Genomic DNA, 20,945 nt, shown 5'->3' with positions numbered 1-20,945 from the left:
ATGATGATGTGAGACTATAATGTACCAATAAAAGTATAAAAATTATACTTAATATATGTAAGAAACTTATACATACCTGTAATCTACATATCAGATATATATAGCATATTTTAAAATGACAATCTCTGAGATTCTATTAGGCTGCAATTTTATTTCTGTCTTTTATGTCCTGTTGAAACTGCTCAGTGGAGACTATTTCTTCCCTGGATCCTGGAAGGATACTTGGATAGTCTCATTTGTCCTCTCCTAGGTAACAAAAAATCATATAGTACATTTGGTCATAGTCATAATCCTTGTTCATAAATGGGAATACATTAATCAACAGTCACCCTTTTTTCACAAAACACACACACGCGCACACACGCGCACACACGCGCACACACACGCATACACACACACACAAACACACACACACACACACACACACGGCTAGGACTGACTGTAGATGGCTACCTGCCTCCATTATTAACTCTATTTTTCTTCTCCCTCGCTTCTACCCTAGTCCTCCCCAGGTTTCATATGAAATGGGGTGGGGAAGAGGAAAAGGAAAAGCAAGGGAGAGTGTTTTGCTTTGTACTAGCAGATGCTCCAAGTTGACTCTTCTTTTTATGGATCACTCAGAAGCTTTACTGCTAGGCTTCTCCGGCTCTGACTCCTCCTCCTCACTGGCCACTCCTGACCTCACCTCACCTCTATCCTGTGCTTCAGGTCACCGAGTGCCTTTGGACCTTGGAAAACTATCCTGGGAAGAATCTCTTGTAAAGTCTCCCAGATCAGCACTGCTACAGCAGTCCTGCTTTCAGTTCCCAAAACTCGCACCCCTTTGTTCGGCAGTCAGAAGCCAAGGTGGTCAGTGTGTCCAGTTACTAACCAAGCCAATTTAGCTTCTTCAAGAATCATCCAGCACCAGGCCACCATGTTCCCAACTGCAATTAACAGGTCTCAAAGTCCCAGAATGTGAGCTTTGAAGCTTGTCTTATATACTAGGATTTTTTGTTTGTTTGTTTGTTTGTTTGTTTTGGTGACACTGGGAATGGAAACTAGAGGCATTCTACCTCCAGGCTACACTCCCAGCCCTATTTTATTTTTTATTGGTAAACGGGATCTCACTAAGTTGCTGAGAGCCTCACTAAGTTGCTGAGGCTGGCTTCGAGCCTGCGATCATCCTATCTCAGCCTCGCAGTACTGGGATTACAAGTATGCAACACCACTCCTGGCTATGCTAGGGTTTAGGAGGAAGTGCCATCTCACTCTCCCTGATAATAGAGGCCTAAGTGTGGGGCTCTAAACTCTTTCCAAGCAAAAGAGCAAAATTCAACTAAGATTCAAACCCAGACAATTATTACTGTCAGCTAGCCACAAGGTTGTTTTCAACTTTCAAAAATGTGGTTTTCTAACAGTTTGTTATTTGTTCACTATATATTGATAAATCAATCTTAGCATTTTGAATCTAAGCTTCCAAACACCAGGTGATTTTAAAAAAAAATTGTTCCCAGCAGTAATCTTCTTTCCTGTAGAACTCAAAATTCACAGCACTGAATCTTTAAACAGCCATATTATGAAAATATTTCAATATTTCATTTTGGGTGTTTTTTTCAAACCCATTGAGTGGAAAATGGAAAATAAAAGTGCTTCTAGTGTTAACTATAAGCATAAGCCTCATAAGCTTGAAGTAATTTCCAGGAGAACAAACACAAATACCTTCAAGGCCCAGGCAGCTAACGACTGAAATGGAAAGCGCATGCAGCACTCTAAACACTCCGCCCAAAATTATCCTGGGTCTTAGCATGTGACCTCTGATTAGAACAAGCTGCACATCATCAGGCATGGCAAAAATGATTTATCTCTGTTTTTAGGGTGTGCTCCTTATGGTGTTCAGTGATTTGCAATTTTCAAAGAGAGAACATGTAGAAACCTTAGAATTATGTCTAAGGGAGATGTATAATTAAAATTTTTTATATTTTATATTTTTACTTTCTGAGAGTGGAGAAATTGTCCAACCTCCAGCCACTTACTGGATTTTCACACCGTTGACCTGTAGATTCATTGTGCACATGGGAAGGAATTGCATGCTTTATCAATTTTATTCCTTTGTTTATGTAGTGGGGGTTGCAATGGGGAAAGGATATAAAAAAAGACTGAATTATTTTTAGAGTTTGATTTATATGCAACAAACTATATTATCTTTCAAATTGCCATCACTTACATTGCTCTTTAACAAACAGATCTGTGCCAGGCGTGGTGGCGCACGCTTGTAATCCCAGCATTCGGGAGGCTGAGACAGGAGGATCGCGGTGGCAGATAGCCTCAGCTATTTAGTGAAGCCCTTGCAACTCAGTGAGACCCTGTTTCAAAATAAAGGATAAAAAAATAGAGCTGGAGGTATAGTTCAGAGGTAGAATGCCCCTGGGTTCCATACTCAGGTCTGCAAAAAGTGAAAAAAAGAAAGAGAAGAAAGGAAGAAAGGAAGAAAGAGAAGAAAGGAAAGAAGGAAGGAAGGAAGGAAGGAAGGAAGGAAGGAAGAAGAAGAAAGAAAGAAAGAAAGAAAGAAAGAAAGAAAGAAAGAAAGAAAGAAAGAAAGAAAGAAAGAGCCGGGCGTGGTGGCACACGCTTGTAATCCCCGCACTTGGGAGGCTGAGACAGGAGGATCGCGCAAGTTCGAAGCCAGCCTCAGCTACTTAGTGAGGCTCTCAGCAACTTAGTGAGACCCTGTTTCCAAATAAAATATAAAATAGGTCTGGGAGTATAGACTGGAGGTAGAAAGCCTCTGGGTTCTACCCCTAGTACCACAAAAAGAAAGAAAGAAAGAAAGAAAGAAAGAAAGAAAGAAAGAAAGAAAGAAAGAAAGAAGGAAGGAAGGAAGGAAGGAAGGAAGGAAGGAAGGAAGGAGAAAAGAAAGAAAGGAGGAAAGAAAAGTAAATAGATTTGTGTAGTCCACATAACATTGAAAGTATATAAAGGGTCATTCTATATCTAACTATAACAATAAGTAAATAGGCTAGTGTGGGTTTTCTTATTTATCTATAACTGACTGTGTGCTGAATTGCCTCAGAGTTTATACTGCCAAACTCTAACAGGCATATTAGATATTATACTACTGCATTGAAGTTCACATGTAAAATTATGATTATGAAGCCGGGCGTGGTGACGCACACTTGTAATCCCAGCATTTGGGAGGCTGAGACCTGGAGGATCGCGGTTCGCGGACAGACTCAGCTACTTAGTGAGGCCCTCTGCAACTCAGTGAGACCCAGTTTCAAAACAAAGAATAAAAAATAGGGCAGGTGGCGTAGCTCAGAGGTAGAATGCCCCTGGATTCCATCTTCAGACCCGCAAAAAAAAAAAAAAATTTTTATTATGAGTTTTCTTGAAACCAAGACTATTCTAGGTTGACCACCAAGAACATATTATGCCAATGTGGAGTGGTCTGGAGAATTGTGGTGAGCAACATGAACAATGACATGAAAATAAATATTTGGAATTGTAACATTTAGTAGAGAATGTTGTGAACTTGTGATCAGCATCATTTTTGCATTGGTGAATCTCTTAAATTACCATCTATTTAGGAAAAATAAGGCACAGTCAAATAAAGTGAACCCATATTTATTTATTTATTTATTTATTTATTTATTTATTTATTTATTTTCTACTTACTCAATCCACAGTATTTATTGAGGTCTATGAAGACATTAGTAGTTGTCCACTCACTATCCGGTCTTGGTCTCTCCTTTTTCTTATCCAGCAAAATCTGGTTTGGGTTTTGGAACATACTCTTCCTCATTTCACTCAAGTAGGTAGCCCCATCCAGTTCCAGACGTAGATCTCAAACCGCATAGCATATCAGAATAATCTCACCCTCGAGAGTGTCTGGGCTAGTCAATGAATGAGCCTATTATCCTATTATGATGGAGACAGAGGGCACATCTGCTGGGAGGCTTCTGGAAAATATTTCTTTTAACCTAAAAGGGAATACAAAAGAGAATCCCCTGTTCTCTTTGGATGCTTTTTTGCCTGCATGTGAAGGCAGAAACTATCCTACCAATGAATCAGTTCAACATTTGGAGAAAAATCACAGAGAATTATGAAGCTTGGAAGACTGAGGTTCTCATGACATCTGGATTTCTCGATAGGTGAGATAGTAAGTGTTATCTTTCATGCTGGTTTGAGTGGAGCTTAGAAGTTACTTGGGACCCATGCCTTCTAATTGACAGTGCTTATTCTGTACATGCATTAGGTACTGACAGGATAAATGTGATGGTTACTGCTCCGGTGACAAAATTAGGAGAGGCATAAGGGAGTGACTGTGCTCTGAATGAGAACATTACATTTGCAAGCTGCCTGCAGTGAGAGGATGCAGTAAGCGCTGGAGGCAATGAATGTAGTTTGGTGAGTTGGGAGCCTAGCACACTAGAGGGCCGCATACTTCCCACAGACTGTCTCTACTGGATATTAGAATGTGACCTAGTCTGAACCTAATGATGAAATAGACCCAAGTTTGTTTCTAAAGACCTGTAATGGCCCAGCCTCTCTCGGTTTCCTCTGGCAACTCTAGGTCCCTTTTTGGGTTCATTTCCTCCCATTACTTCACAAATACTTATTAGTACTATACCTGTTCCCTTTTGGAATTATATTTTCCTAATGTCCCTTGATATCATTAGGGAGGCACCTGCTCTTAGGTAAATATTAAGTGAGGCCTTCAGAAGGCTCCCTTTCTTGTCCCATTCTCCAGCCAAGTCTGGCCAGTTGGGCATCCAATTCCTCATCCTTTTCAACCTTTCATGAGAAGGTGGGTCTGGTTCAGACAGGTTATATAAGTGATTCATATTTTACACTATAATTTAGTATAAAACATGCATGTTATCTTTTCCTACTTGGGCTCTTACTTTAAAATTTTCCTCTTATGGATTTCAAATAATGAGCTCTCTATACATAAATGTGGTGTCACATGTTAGTATCTTTCTATTTCTGAAAGTACAGTAGTATTTGTTATATTTCATTTTGTCTCAGATTTGGATAAGCATTTGATGAAAAGCTTGATAAAGCCTCATCACCTATCCAAAATGGAAACTAAGTTTCTATTGTGGATCACAAATCTAACATTCAACAAATTTTACCAAATCAATTTAAGTAAAAAGAATTCCTCTTCACTATCTAAAGAATAACTGAAATATTTATAATAACATTGCTCATACTAACTGACCAGAGAGTGGTCAAATTAGAAAAAGATTGCTAGCTGGGAGCAGTAGTATACATTGTAGTCCTAGGTAATTAAGAGGCTAAGAGAAGACAGGAAGATTGCTTGAGCCCAAAAAGTTTGAGGCTACCCTGGCTGGACACAATAGTGAGATGTTATCTAAAAAAAAAAGCCCCCCAAAACCAAAAAAATTGCTTTAAGAGAGATCTTAATCCTAGGCTTATTCCTCTATTCTGTAAAGATTTGTTATTACTTCCTATCCCCAATATTCATCACATACTGAGAATTTGATGAATAGTACAAATAATTTTATATTCTAGGAAAGAATATTGATGTATAAAATTAGCAAGTCACTATTTGAAAATGGAAATAATTATTTTAAATTTGTTGTTTTAAACATTTGACAAAGAAGTTGCCCTTTTAGCATAGTAGGCAGCTCATCAGTCTCATAAATATTTGACAAAGAAGTCTTTGAATAGTAGTATAGTTTAGTCCTCCCTTATCAGTGGGAGATATGTTCCAAGATATCCCCCATACTGTAGATGCCTGAATTTATAGATAGTCACAAACTCTATAGTATTTTTTCTATACATACCTATGATGACGTTTAGTCTATTAATAGGTACAGGTGGAGATTTACAAAACTAATATAATAAAACAAAGATGACCATGTACTGTTACAATATTTATATGACTGTGGTCTCCCTTTTACTCTTAAGTATCTTATTATATTTTCACATTTTCCTTAAAAGGAAACACTTTATGGCTTCTCTGCAACATACCCAAATTGCTAGCATCATTTCTCTTGTTCTTAGGGGCTACTAGTAAGTAAAATAAGGATTACTTGAGCATAAACACTATGATACTGTGACAGTTGATCTGATATCAAGACACCAACTGACTAGCAGGTACATGGCAGATATGGAATGGATCCACTCGGAGAAGGGATGCTTCCCATCCCTGGCAGGATGCAGCAGGACAGCGTGAGATTTCATTGAACCACACAGAGTGTGCCGTTTTAAACTGATTGTTTCTGGAATTTTCCATATAATATTTCCAGACTCTGTTTGACTGGGTAAATAAAACTAAGAAAAGTGAAGCCATCCATTGCCAGTGGGGGTGAGAGGGCAAGGGCAAAGGGCAAAGGGCAAAGGGCAAAGGGCTGCTGTACTTTTCCAAAGCTAGTTTTGTTGTTGTTTCTGGTGGTGGTGATGGTGGTGGTGGTGGTGGTGGTGGTGGTGGTGGTGGTGTGTGTGTGTGTGTGTGTGTGTGTGTGTGTGTGGTATTGAGGACTGAACCCAGGGTATTCTACCTCTGAGCTACACCTCTAGCCCTATTTTTTTGTTTATTTGAAACAAGATCTTACCAAGTTGCAGAGAGTCTCATTATGTTACTGAGGCTGGCTGCAAAACCTATCTCAGCCTCTCAAGTACTGGGATTACAAATGTGCAAAATTACACCCGGCTTCAACAGGTAACTTTACAACATGTTTTGTGTCCTTGATTATTTTGGCACTCTCAATCAGATATATTCGTGTATTATTGTACTATGTTTGCACATATGAGCAGAGCATGATGGTGCACACCTGTATTCCAGTTCTTGGGAGGCTGAAATAGGATTGCAGGTTTGAGGTCAGCTTCGGCAAGTAGTGAGACTCTTATTAACCTAAAGAGATCCTATTTCAAAATAAAAATAAAATATAGTGTTAGGTGTCTATTTTGAATGTAGAATGTTCCCTTGTTTAATCCCCAATATCTCTCTCTCTCACACACACACACACAGAGATTTCACCTATGTATTTATGAATTCACTTGTACATATCTTACCTTTTCCCCCCAAAATGATTGAAGCACACAAACCCTATGGTTCCACTTAAGCACAGTTAAAGAACAAAATTAATTAGCATGCATTCCATATAATTTGAACTCTTACGTATTTCTGTCACCTCAGGGCAACATTAATCACATTGCTGTGTCAACTTGGATGAAAGAATTATATTTTTAAAATATATTTAAAACCTCCTTAAAAGGAAATCAATAATATCCATAACCAAAATAAGGCTTTAATATATGGTTGTGAAATTTGTGGATATGTATGAAATATATCTAGGCATCATTTCACCAAGAAATATAGCCTACTTTTGAAAAGGACATTTCCAAAAATTTAGTAACTTAGAAAGAAGAAAAATATAAGAATAAAAGTCTGTACTAGATAAAAATAGTTATTTCTGAATGTTTTTTAAATGCAGACTTTATTAAGTACAATATACTTTTAAATTCTCTCTCTCTCTCTCTCTCTCTCTCTCTCTCTCTCTCTCTCTTTCTCTCTTTTCTCTTCTCTCTCTCTCTCTCTTGTGGTACTGGGGTTGGAACCCAGGGGCATTCTACTTTTGAGCTACAGCCCCAGCCCTATTTTTTATTCTTTATTTTAAAACAGGGTTTCCCTGAGTTGCAAAGGGCCTCAAAGTAGCTGAGGCTGTCCTCAAACCACGATCCTCCTGTCTCAGCCTCCCAAGTGCTGGGATTACAACCATGTGCTACTGTGCCCAGCTTCTTAATTTTTGTTTTGATACTGGGGATTGAACCCAGGGATCATTCTACCTCTGAGCTATACACACCCAGCCCTTTTGCTTTTGAAATAGGGTCTTGAAGTTGCTGAGGCTGGCCTTGAGCCTGTGATCCTCCTATCTCTGCCTCCCACCTGAGATTACAGATGTGTGCCACAGTGCCCAGACTACTATACATATTTTAAACTAAGAAATAAATACACTGTTTTAATTTATTGGATAGAAATAGCATTAAAATGAACTCAGGAATGCTGAAAGTTTGTTAAAATTTTCCTTTTTATTTCTTAGTGTATATTATTAAAAATTCTTGCTGGGGGAGGTGGCACATGCTTGTAATCCCAGCATTTGGGAGGCTGAGATAGGAGAATCACGGTTCTCAGACTTCCTCAGCTACCTAGCGAGGCCTTTGCAACTCGGTGAAAACCTGTTTCAAAATAAAGAATAAAAAATAGAGCTGGGGGTATAGCTCCGAGGTAGAATGCCCCTGGGTTCCATCTGCAGTACTGCAAAAAGGAAAAAAATTATCTCCAACCCATACTTAAAGTTTTATGTAAAGTTAGGAAATACTGAAATTTCAATATCCAAACATACAATAATATACTCTTTTAGTTAACACACAAATATAGACCTTCCAGAATTTCACCATGTTGTTTTATTGCTGATTGTGGTGAGCAAGCTATGCATTAACAGACTGAACAGATTTGTGTCTTTCCACATGTCAGAATTTATTGAATAGCAATAAATTCATAAGCTACATCACATTCATTGGCTTTAGTTCACCAAAATACTCACAGTTTATTTGGGGTCATGACCAAGGCAATCACAAGTTCTTTTATTCTAACCTTAATTACTAATATCTATAACACTTGTTATATTTCACAAGATGATATGCAGAGGTCCTAGAAAGGCTAAGAAAGGGTTAAGGTTTGCACAGGGTTTCAACAGGAGATGCCAAAGCAAAGAAAGAGCTGCTACAAATATGAAGTCACTGCAGTCAGTGGTTAGATAAAATTTATATTTGTTCTTGTCTTAGCTTTGTTTTGCCATACTAGAGACCCAGAGGGCACTATACCACTGACCTATATCCTGAGCTCTTCCTTCCTTCCTTCCTTCCTTCCTTCCTTCCTTCCTTCCTTCCTTCCTTCCTTCCTTCCTTCCTTCTCTCTTCTTTCTTTCTCCTTTCTTCTTTCTTCTGTCTTCTTTCTCTCTTTCTTTCTCTCTTTTTCTTTTTCTTTTTCTTTTTGTGTGTGTGGTATTGGGGATTGAATCCAGGGGCAGCCTACCTTTGAGCCACACCCTCAGCCCTCTCTTATTTTTATTTCTATTTTGAAACAAGGTCTTACTAAGTTTCCCAGGCTGGCATAGAAGTTATGATCCTCCTGTCACAGCCTCAAGTCTCTGGAATGATGAGCCTGCACCACTGCACCTTTCTTTTCTTTCTTTTTTTTTTTTTTTGGTGGTACTGGGGGTGGAACCCAGGGGCTCTTCTACCTCCAGGCTATACTCCTAGACCTGTTTTATATTTTATTTGGAAACAGGGTCTCACTAAATTGCTGAGTCTCACTAAGTAGCTGAGGCTGGCTTCGAACCTGTGTGATCCTCCTGTCTCAGCCCAAGAGCGGGGATTACAAGGCGTGCTTTACCACGCCCGGCTGCACCTTTCAAATAAGGGTTGTAAGACCCAATTTTCACAGAATCAAGGCCAGTTTTGAAGAGCAGGCAGTTTTGGAGTGTCCCCTTGAAGTGTCGGCTTAGAGTAGAGTAGAATCACTCAATATGATGAAAAAATGTGATCTGTGGAAACCTACGTGAAAAAGATCATACCTCCATTCAAAACTCCAGAGGGCTCCTTGTTACTTTCAGCTGAATTCTTACAGTAATCTGCAAGGTCCTACACAGATCGGCCCTGGCTTTCTGTTCTTCTCAGAGTCATCTGTCCCTAGCTCACTCTGATCCAGCCACTCCAGGCACCTTACTGTCTCTGGGACTAGTCCCTGGTTTGTCTGCTATTACAGACATCCCACAGGCTCCACTCCTTCCCCTTTGGAATATTTTCTAATATCTTCTCGGACTCCAACCAACCTCACTAAAATGCAATCTGACCTCCCTCTGGCATTCTTGACCTCCGGCCTTTATTTCTTCTTACAGAACTTGGTGATTTATACCATAATACACAATTCACTTATTGTGTATGCTGATTAATCTCTCCCTACAACAACAAAAGCAGAAATTTTCATCTCTTTTGTTCCCCATTATATCCACAGAAGCTAGCAGAGTCTGGCACACAGAAGTTGCCCCACAATGTTTGTTGAATAGAAGAACGGATAAACAAAAACTCTTATATTTTCTCATGAACGCAATAATTTCATTTTGTCAGCAAATCACAAATGGCATGTAACTGGCCATCAAGTATAGATTAGAGGAGGAGAAGTTGGTAACCTATTGCTTAGCATTTTGTTCATTCGAAAACATTTGTTTCTGTTTGACATTATAGCTAGAAACTTTTCTTTGCATGAGCACTAGTTCAACACTAGTTGAGAGGGCATGCTTCTGATGATTTAAGAAGAAAAAGTATTAATTGAAAAGATACTGGGTAGATATTAGGGACTTTGAGATTCAAGTTCAGAAATCACTAAGGATCCAAGGGAACTATGGTCAAAACCATGCTACAGAACCAGCTCCCACAAGCACTGTTGACGTGTCAGTCCACAGCCAAAGCTCCAGCTTGCATTGTTGGTGTCACCAGCCCCAGCCTGGACACACCCACTGTTACCACTGCCATCACTTTCACTACCATGGAAAACAAATCGTGTTATCTCCATCTTTCCTGCCACCAGAATTAACTTGCAACTCTCTCAACCTCTTGCCTTACTATTTCTTGATTCCAGATTCAAAGCATATACATCAGATTGTCTTAGTCTAGGTCCTGTCCTGCCGGAAGTCAGAGCAAAACAAGTCCTTTGTCCAGTGAGGAATAGGTTCTGATTTCCACCAACCAATGCTCAGATGGGGAGATTCCTTCAATTATTGGGAGGAGTTTTAGATTCTGGGAATCCAAAAAATTATGACAAGTGTCTCCCATTGTTTTGTTTGTTTGTTGTTTGTTTTGGTACTCTACCAAGTACCAAAATTGGCATTGTACCTCCAAGTTACACCCCCAGCCCTTTTTATTTTCATTTTAAAACAGGGTCTTGCTAAGTTGCTGAAACCGGCTTCAAACCTGTGATTCTCCTGTCTTAGTTTCATGCCTGTACTGGGATTATAGGCATGTGCCACCAACCATGCCTATTTGTGTCTCCCGATTTTTATTAGATAGTGTTTAGAAAGTTGAAAAGCAGCCGGGCGTGGTGGCGCAAGCTTGTAATACCCGCGCTTGGGAGGCAGAGACAGGAGGATCACGCAGGTTTGAAGCCAGCCGCGTGTGCTGGCTTAGGAGACCCTGTTTCCAAATAAAAATGTAAAAATAGGTCTGGGAGTGTAGCCCGGAGGTAGAAGGGCTTCCAGGAACCCCAATACCACCAAAAAATAAATAAATAAATAAAAGAAGAAGAAAGTTGAAAAGCAGCCAGGCGTGCTTGTAATCCCAGCATTTGGGAGGCTGAGACTGGAAGATTGCAGTTTGCAGCCAGCCGCAGCTACTTAGTGAGGTTTTCTGCAACTTAATGAGACCTTGTTTCAAAATAAAAAAAATAAAAAATAGGGCTGGGAGTGTAGCTCGGAGGTAGCAGCCCCCTAGGCTCCATCCCCAGTACCACAGAGGGGGAGAAAAAAAAAGTTGAAAAGCACATTAATGATTTCTGTCGGAGCTACGTAATGAATGGATGTTAAACTGAAGATTCCGGCATAGCTATAGTTTTATCACTAACCAGCTGACGACATTTGGCAAATCACATTATGTCTACAGAGCTATGTTTTCTTATAGAATACAGAGGATTTATACTCCATGACAGCTTCAAAAGTTGTCTTGAAAAAGGAAATGAGGTGGTATATGCGACGTGCTAATCCAAGAAATGCGCACACAGTAGCCAAAGTATCATCTTTCTCTGTTCATAATATTGAAAGTGGTATTGATAGTTCACAAATGTATATAGGATTGAACTGTCTTTTCATCAAGTCTCACCCTTCCCCACCCTATTTCCCTCCGAAAATTCCCTAAAATTTTGTAATAGAACTGTATATATATGCATGTACTGACAGTTTAAAAATTAGTTCTACAAGGTAGCGACAGTTCTCAGGACCTTGCCCCCGTCTGTCATTCCTCTGATGCGACAACATTCAGTTCTTTTAAGTGACATTTTCTTATTTATCAGCATTTCTCTAAATTACATGCTGGTATTGTTACTACTTCTTGATTTTTCTCTTTCAGACAATAGCTCTTTTGTTCCCACTACGGAAGATGAGAACTTAGTTCTTTCTCTCTCTTGCCCCCACTCTACCACACACATGCATACTTTCCATTCCCTAGACTCTTGATGTGGTCCTGTTGTAATTTGGGTTAAATCAATATTCAAGGGTTATATTGTTGTGACTAAGTATGCTTTTCAGAACTAAGCCATGTATTATACTCTGTTTTTCCTTTATTGTGTTTCCTCTAATTCTCTTAAGTTTTTATTTGTTTGATTTTTTTATTTGATTTTTGTTCTGTCTGAATCATGGCCCCTCCCCCAAATTCAAACACTGAAGTCCTGATTCCTGGTATCTCAAAATGTGACTGTATTTGGAGATAGGGCATTGAGAGGAATAATGAAATGGGGGTAATTAGGATGGCCTCCAATTTAATATGACTGGAGTCTTTACAAAAAGTAGATATTGGGGCATAGAAAGAAAGATACTAGTCCTGTGCAGAATACAGAGATGATCCCAAAAGGACCTGAGAAGAATGTGGTGATGTACAGCCAAGCAGCAAGGCCTCTGAATGAAACCAAGTATCACCAACACCTTGATCTGGGGCTTTGAGCCTCCAGGACTGTACAGTTTCTGCTGTTTAAGCCAACCTTTCTACGATATGTTATGGCAGCCCTATCAAACAAATATACTTCCAAACCATCGGTATCACTTACTCAATCTGAACTCTGTCAGTTCACCAGATCTACTTAATGCATTCAGTTACTTTCATTTTCTTGAGGAAGTCCGACCAGGCGCTTCTGACTTGTTCAGAACTGCTGATCCTGTGTGTCTGTGCAGAACTACAATCGCCTTTGGCCATCGCCCTGGGAATATCCTTGTCCCTCTCTTGTTTCTTGTACTGAATGCCTTTCTTTTTTTTCTAGAGTACATTCTCCAGTATCTTCCTGAGAAAGTGTTGCAGGCAGTAACTTTTTTTTTAAGATTGTGCATGCCTATACTTGTGCTTCATCAGTTCTCATATTTAAATCAATATTTTGGCATATTTTGGCATGCTTAACTGATAAGATTATTTTTCTTTTTTCTTTTTTTCTTTTTTGCAGTACTGGGGATGGAACGCAGGGGCATTCTACCTCCAAGCTACACCTCCGGCCCTATTTTTTTATTCTTTATTTTAAAACAGGGTCTCACTGAGTTGCAAAGGGCCTCACTAAGTAGCTGAGGCTGGCCACAAACCTGGATCCTCCTGTCTCAAGTGTGTGCCACCATGCCTGGCTGGACAATATTCTTAGTTGAGGATAAGGCATCTCTCTATTGTCTTCTTACTTTCTGTGTAGCTATTGAGGAGTATGAAGCCATTCTCGGACCTGATCTTCAAAATGAGGTGTGTGTGTGTGTGTGTGTGTGTGTGTGTGTGTGTGTGTGTGTGTGTGTATGTGTGTCTAGAAGCCCATATGCTCTTTTCTTTGCCCTCAGTCTTTGACATTTCACAATGATGTGCCTTGATATTAGTCTATTTTCATCTGTTGTGTTGACTATGGGAAAACTTCCATCCAGAAATTCGTATCTTTCAATTTTGAGAAATTTTCCTGAGGTATTTTGATTTCTTCTCCTATGTTTACTGTTTCTCTTTCTGGAATTCTGTCTATATTTTCAATTACTGAACTCATTATGAAATTTTCTTGTATTTTCTCATTTTTCTCTACTTTCTTGGAGAGTTCCTCAACTTTCTCTTCCAACCCTCCTACATGTCTAATGTTGGCTTTTGAGTTTTTATTTTTCAAGACTTTTTTTTCTTTTAAATGCTTACATCTTATTACCCTTTTGCTTTTAGTATAGTAAAAGTATATATTTGTTGATATTATACATCTTTTACCCCTACATAATTATGTCATTTTTATTAAAGAATATATTTAATAATTTCATTGAAACATAAACTGATCCACAAAAAGCTGCACATGTGTAATGTATGCAACTTGATGAGTTTGGACATTTATGCATACCCATGAAAGCATCACCACAATCAAAACCTTTGTGTTTTTGCGGTAGGAAAACAACATGTGATTTACCTTCTTAACAGGTTCATAAACACACACTATCATGTTGTTAAATATACCCAATTGATCAACTCCTACTTCTCCCTTCCCTGAAACCCCTGGCAACCACTATTATACTTCCTGCTTCTATGACTCTGAGTATGAATATTTTAGATACTTATAAGTAGAACCATTATTTCACTTAGCATAATGCCCTCCAGCTTCAGCCACGTTGACATATCTCATCTCTCTCTTCCTCCTTCCACCTCGGTAATAGGAATTGAATCCAGGGGCATTCTACTTCTGAGTTTCCTCTGAGTATCCCTATACCTTTTAATTTTTTATTTTGAAACAGGTTCTCACTAATTTATTGCACGGTCGCCTCAAACCTGTGACCCTCCTGTTTTAGTCTCCCAAGTACTGGGGTTACAGGAATGCACCACTGCATCTGGGTGGATTTTCTCTTTTTGAGGCTGAATAATACTCATTTATGTTAATATGGAATTTTTCTTTGTCTTCTTTATCTTTTGATGGATATTTAGGTTGTTTCCACGAACTCTTGGCTGTTTTGAATGTGGAAGTGCAGATAACTCTGAGATCCTAACTTCCATTCCTTTGAATATGTATCCAGAGTGAGGTTGTCAGGTCATATAGTAGATCCATTTTTAATTTTCTGAGGAACTACCATAATGCCTGCACCACTTCATATCCTACCAATGGTGTGCAAGTGTTCCAATTTCTTACTTGTTAACATTTATCTTTTCTGATAAACATCTATCCTAATGGGTATGAGGTGATTAAAATGTGTATTTTATATCATTTTTCCTTAATTCAAGTATAAAAGACCCTTTATAATCTATTCAAGCATAATAATGATGGTGATGTTGCTACTGTTGCTTACATTGTATCTATTTTCTCTAAATTAATTTTATTCCCATTTATTTCTCTTCATCTCTATTTTTATGTTAGGATTTTGCCTCAAGTGTTCTTGACTAACTGGTTGCATTTAAGATGAAGGTCCCCTTTATTTTTACTCTTAGATATTGAGTTTTTTCAGAACATTTTGGTATATTTCAGGATGTTTTATTTTTTATTAATTAATTAATTTATTTATTAATTAATTTATTTATTGGTGGTACTGGGGTTCCTGGAAGCCCTTCTACCTCCGGGCTACACTCCCAGACCTATTTTTACATTTTTATTTGGAAACAGGGTCTCCTAAGCCAGCGCGCGTGGCTGGCTTCGAACCTGCGCGATCCTCCTGTCCCTGCCTCCCAAGCACGGGGATTACAAGTGTGCGCCACCATGCCTGGCTTTCAGGTTGTTTTATGATTGAGGATTTGACATTTTTATTTCTGTTAATTTTATTACTACTAGACACTTGATTCCCAGCTTCCAAAGTTATATTGTTGCTGCCTTATTTTCTTTTCTCTCTTTCCTCATTAGAGTGTCTTTTAAAATAATGCTCTTACTGAATTGAATGAATGAAATAAAATCAGATGTGTGTGTAAATTTATGTTTTTAACACTAAGTCATTTTACTTACCCACACAACTTCATGTGTGTCGTTTTTATTAATATTATTTAATTGCAAAGCACAATTTATGCATTTATGGAGTATATAATATACATGATATTTTGACATATGTATGTAATATTGAATTCTTAAATCAAGCTGATAAACATATCCATCATCTTGTTCGCCTATTTTATGATGAGACATTTAAAATTTACTCTTTCTGTTATTCTGAAATATATAATGCATATTATTGACAGTAATCACCCTGCTGTGCAATAGGTCTCAAAAGTTATTCCTCTTGTCTACTGACACTTTGTACCCTTTGATCAACAGCTCCCACCTCCCCTTCCCCATCTTTGCCACATCTGGTAACCATCTTTCTACTCTCTACTTCTATGAGTGCAACTTTTTTAGATTCCACATATAAGTGAGACTATGTGATATTTGTCCTTCTGTGTCTATCTTATTTCACTATCCTCCAGTCTTCTCCAGGTTGTTGAAAATGCCATGATTTCCTTCTTAAGACTGATTGGTATTCCACTGTGTAAACCTACCACATTTTCTTTGTCCATTCATCCATTTATGAACACTCAGGTTGATTCCATATAGCAGCTATTGTGAATAATGCTGTAATGAACAGGGTAATATATATATCCCTTTGATGTATTCATTTCAATTCCTTTGGATATATATTTAGAAGTGAAGTTGATAGAGCACATATTTTTAGTTTATTAAGCCATGCAATTTTTATAATGGCTGTACTAATTTACTTTCCAAACAAAAATGTACAAGAATCCCCTTTTCTGTTTGTCCACATCCTCACCAATACTTATCTTTTTAAATAAAATCCATTTGTATATGTGTACAGTGATATACCATTATGATTTTAATTGGCATTTTCTTAATGATTACTGATGGGTGAGCTTTTTTTTTTTTTTTTGGTGGTATTGGTGATGGAACTCAGGGGCAGTCTACCTCCAAGCAACATCCTCAGCCCTATTTTTTATTCCTTATTTTGAAACAGGGTCTCACTGAATTGCAAAGGCCCTAAGTAGCTGAGGCTGTCTGTGAACCATGATCTCCCTGTTTCAGCCTCCCAAATACTGGGATTACAAGCCTGCACCACCACGCCCAGCTAGGTGAGCATTTTTAAATGTACCGTTGGCCATTTGTATGTTCTTTTGAGAGATACCTATCCCAGTCTTCCACCCATTTTTTATCAAGTTTTTTTCTATGGAGTTTTTTTTGAGTCTGCATATTTTGGATACATATAAACCATATATGTATATGTGGTTTGCAGATGCTTTCTCTCATTCTGTGGGGTGGCTCTTCATATTATTAAGTATTCTGCTGTACAGAAGGACGTCCATCTGATGTGTCCACTTTTACTTTTATTGACTGTGCCTTCAGGGTCAAACCAAGAAATTGTTGCCTAGACCAGTGTTGCACAGCTTTTTCTCTATAGTTTCAGCTTCAGGTTTTATATTTATTTCCTAAATCCATTTTGAATTGATTTTTGTATATGTTGTATTCCATTCTTTCACTTGTACATAGCTAGTTTTCCTAAAATTTATTGGAGACTGTCCTTTCCCTGTGTGTGTTCTTGGCACCTTTGTCAAAAATCAACTGACCATAAATCTGCGGGTTTATTTCTGGGCTTTCTATCTTGCTCCATTGTTGGATATGTCTATTTTTATGCCAGTAACATGTTGTGTTCATTACAGTTGCTTTACGTAATATGTTTTGAAACTGGGGGGTGTGATGCTTACAGCTTTTTTCCTTTTGCTCAAGATTGTTTTGGCTACTCAGGGCCTTTTGTGGTTCCGTGTAGATTTAAGGATTTTTTTTTTTTCTATTTGTACCAAAAAATTACATTGGAATTTTGATAGAAATTGCACTGAATCTGTGGGCTTCTTTAGGTAATATGTACATTTGTGTGTGTGTGTGTGGTGCTGAAGATTGAACTCAGGGGCATTCTATCTCTGAGCTATACCTGCAGACCTATTTTTTATTCTTTATTTTGAAACATGGTCTCACTAAGTTGCGGAGGGCCTCACTAAGTAGCTGAGGCTGGCAGAGAATCTGGATCCTCCTGTCTTATCCTCCCAAGTACTGGGATTATAAGTGTGCGCCACCACGCCCAACTGATATGGACATTTTCACAACACTAATTTTCCTACATTGTGAACATGGGACATCGTTCCATTTATTTGTGTTTTCTTCAATCAGTTTTATTATTGTTGTATTGTTTTCCATGTACAGGTCTTTTACTTCCTTGGTTAAATTAATACCTACTTTTTTAGTTATTGCTATTTTAAATGGGATTCTTTTACTAGCATATAGAAATGAAACTATTTTTGTATACTAATTTTGTATCCTGTAACTTTATTAAATTTGTCAGTTTTATGGTTTTGGTTTTATGTGTGTGTGTGTGTGAGTGTGTGTGTGTGTGTGTGTGTGTGTGTGTGTGTGTATGCCTGTCGTATTTGGAGTTTTCTCTATATGAGATCATATTATTAGCATAGAGGAGAAAATTTCCTTTTTCCTTTCCTATTAGAATGCCTTTTCTTTATTTTGATATTTTTGCATAATTACACTGACCAGGACTTCCAGGGAAAAATGTGGTGAGAGTGGGCCTATTTGCCTTGTCCCTGATCTTAGAGGAACCGCTTTCAACTTTTCACCATCGAGAATGATGTTAGCTACAGGCTTGTCATTTCTTCATTGTGTTGAGGTACATTCCTTTCATGCCTATTCTATTAAGAGTTTTTATCATGTGTATAAATTTGAGTTTGCTTTGCAAGTCTGAAGTTCTGTGGTCTTGTTTCAGAAGGACACGAGCTTTTTGAAGCCATTCTTTATGTTAGTGACACTATTTGAGTTTCATCAACATAGTCTTCAAAGCTGATTTTACAAGCTGGTAACTTGGGAAATTGTTATGGAGCATAATTGGAGGGTTATTGCAAAGTTTTCTGAGATTATCCATAGCTATTTAAACTGACCTGAAAGCAAATAATTACAGAGTCATTGGCCATGCTCCTCTAATTGGAAAGAAATAAGCCTGAGAATACCCTATATCTTAATGTTTATGAATAATATAAGTTTACCTCTGGAACATTCAGAAATGTGACTTTAAAACATATTGAAAGTGAATTTGTGGGAAGAAAAAAGGAATAGCAACAGTCAGGGCAAAGATGTTAGGAGGAGAAAAAAAAAAAGAATGCTGAAAGGAAGAGCTGAGAAAGCCCAGAGCAAGAGCACTTACATGTATATGACGACGCTCAGCACTAATGTCGGGCAGTTCTTTTAGTTCAGATTGATTGGTAATCATAATGCATCTAGTGTCTGTGGAAAGGTCTTATAAAAAAACATGAGAACATCTATAAGGTGGGGAAAGAATAGAACAATGTCTAGGTCCCAAAGCTAGCCTGAGGTTGAGTAACCAGGGTAGAGCTACTGTTAAGAAGAACTCAAATAATTTGAGATGATGTAGATCAAGTGGACAGAGACAATGAATCCAGTGGCTCAAACTGAATCTAGAATGAGCTGGGCAGAAGAACTCAGCTTCCTACCCCAGAGGTTAGTCAAATGCAGTGATTTCCAATAGAGACCCTGGAGCCTGGGTGAAACTCAGTTCCAGTACTAAATGTGCAATCTTGGTCAAGTTATTTAGCCTCTCTATGTCTTACTTTTAACATCTTAAAATAAAAAAAATAACAATGATCCTACCTCACGAGTTTATAGTGAAGATTAAATATATTGATACGTACATATGAGAAATTATTTTGTCTCTCTTCCATTGCATTTCAGATAAAATATTTTGGATGTATTTTTAAACATGTTTTAAGGTTATTGCTGAAATATTAGGATTAAATTCATTTATGAGCTGGGCGTGGTGGCGCACGCTTGTAATCCCAGCATTCGGGAGGCTGAAACCAGAGGATTGTGGTTCATGAACAGCCTCAGCTACTTAGTGAGGCCCTCTGTAACTTAGTGAGACCCTGTTTTAAAAATAAAGAATAAAAAATAGTGCAGGGGGTGTAGCTCAGAGGTCAAATGCCCCTGGGTCCCATCCCTAGACCAGCAAAAAGAAATAAGTATTTATTGAATGTTTTCTGTTATTGAATCTAATTTTCAAATGATTAACTTACAGCTGGCTTATATAGAAGATGCCCCACCCCAAATTAAGGGGGCCAATTATGACATAATATATGCTAAATTTTGGGTTTGAGAGTCACACAGGCTTGGATCGGGATGTGTACTCCTGCTACTTATGATCTATGGACATAAAGAAGGTTGTTTAACTTCTCTGAGCTTCTCTTTTCTCTTAGGTAAACTGGAGAGAGTAAATAATATAAAAATTAAAAATATGCTAATTTCCTAAGGATCATACTGGATAATGTCTGTGGAAACCTCTAACTTAATGCCTATCTCATAATAAATAATAAATATCCTCTGTTTTCTTGCCTCTCCTCCCAAATCAGCTGTTTTCAACTGGGAACAACTTTTTTATTTTCCTCAGACCACTCCAGGACTGTTTGACATTGTCTAAAAACAGTTGTGGGTTTTGTTTGTTTTTTGTTTTGTTTTGTTTTTTTGTGCTACTGGGGATTCCCAGGGGCATTCTATCTCTGAACTACACCCTCAGCCCTATTTATTTTTTATTTTGATACAGGATCTTGCTAGGTTGCTAAGGGACTCCCTAAGTTGCTGAGGCTGGCTGCGATCTTCCTTCCTCAAACTCACAAGTACTAGGAGTATAAATATGGGCTACTATGCCCAGCTTAGAAAGTTTTGATTTTCAGGACTGGTATGTGAATGTTAACACAGTAAGGAGAAATGAAAGAAAATCAAAGAATTCAGTTTTCAAACTTTGGGTACAATCTAAAATGGTTAAGCCGGGCGTGGTGGCACACACTTGTAATTCCAGCTTTTGAGAGGCTGAGATAGGAGGATCGTGGTTTGCAGACATTCTTAGCTACTCAGTGAGACCCTGTTTCAAAATAAAAAATAAAAAATAGGGCTTGTGGGTGTAGTTTAGAAATAGAATGCCCCCCAGTTCAATTCCCAGTACCATGAAAAAATAAGAATAAATAAATAAAATGGTTGTGTTGAGATGTGAGAAGGATATATGTAAAATTTCCAATAAATTCTTACTGACAAATGGGTTGGCATTTGTTTAACTGAATCTACTCCTCAAGTGAGAAGACAGTTCTACTTAATAATACTAGTTTCTTTTTGTGTGTATGTGTGTGAAACTAAGGATGGAACACAAGGGCCTTCTACC

The 20,945-nt window shown here is 38.2% G+C and overlaps 1 protein-coding gene across 1 annotated transcript in view; it reads left to right on the top strand.

Moving 5' to 3' along the window:
• Positions 1 to 20,945, top strand: part of LRRC72 (leucine rich repeat containing 72) — a gene marked incomplete at both ends in the record, with an annotated part of 57,213 nt that overhangs the window by 12,430 nt on the left and 23,838 nt on the right. The window lies entirely within an intron of this gene.

The sequence above is a fragment of the Muscardinus avellanarius genome, assembly GCF_963383645.1.
Source record: "Muscardinus avellanarius genome assembly, chromosome: 9".
NCBI classification, from domain to species: domain Eukaryota; kingdom Metazoa; phylum Chordata; class Mammalia; order Rodentia; family Gliridae; genus Muscardinus; species Muscardinus avellanarius.
This window is presented reverse-complemented; position numbering and strand designations above follow the sequence as displayed.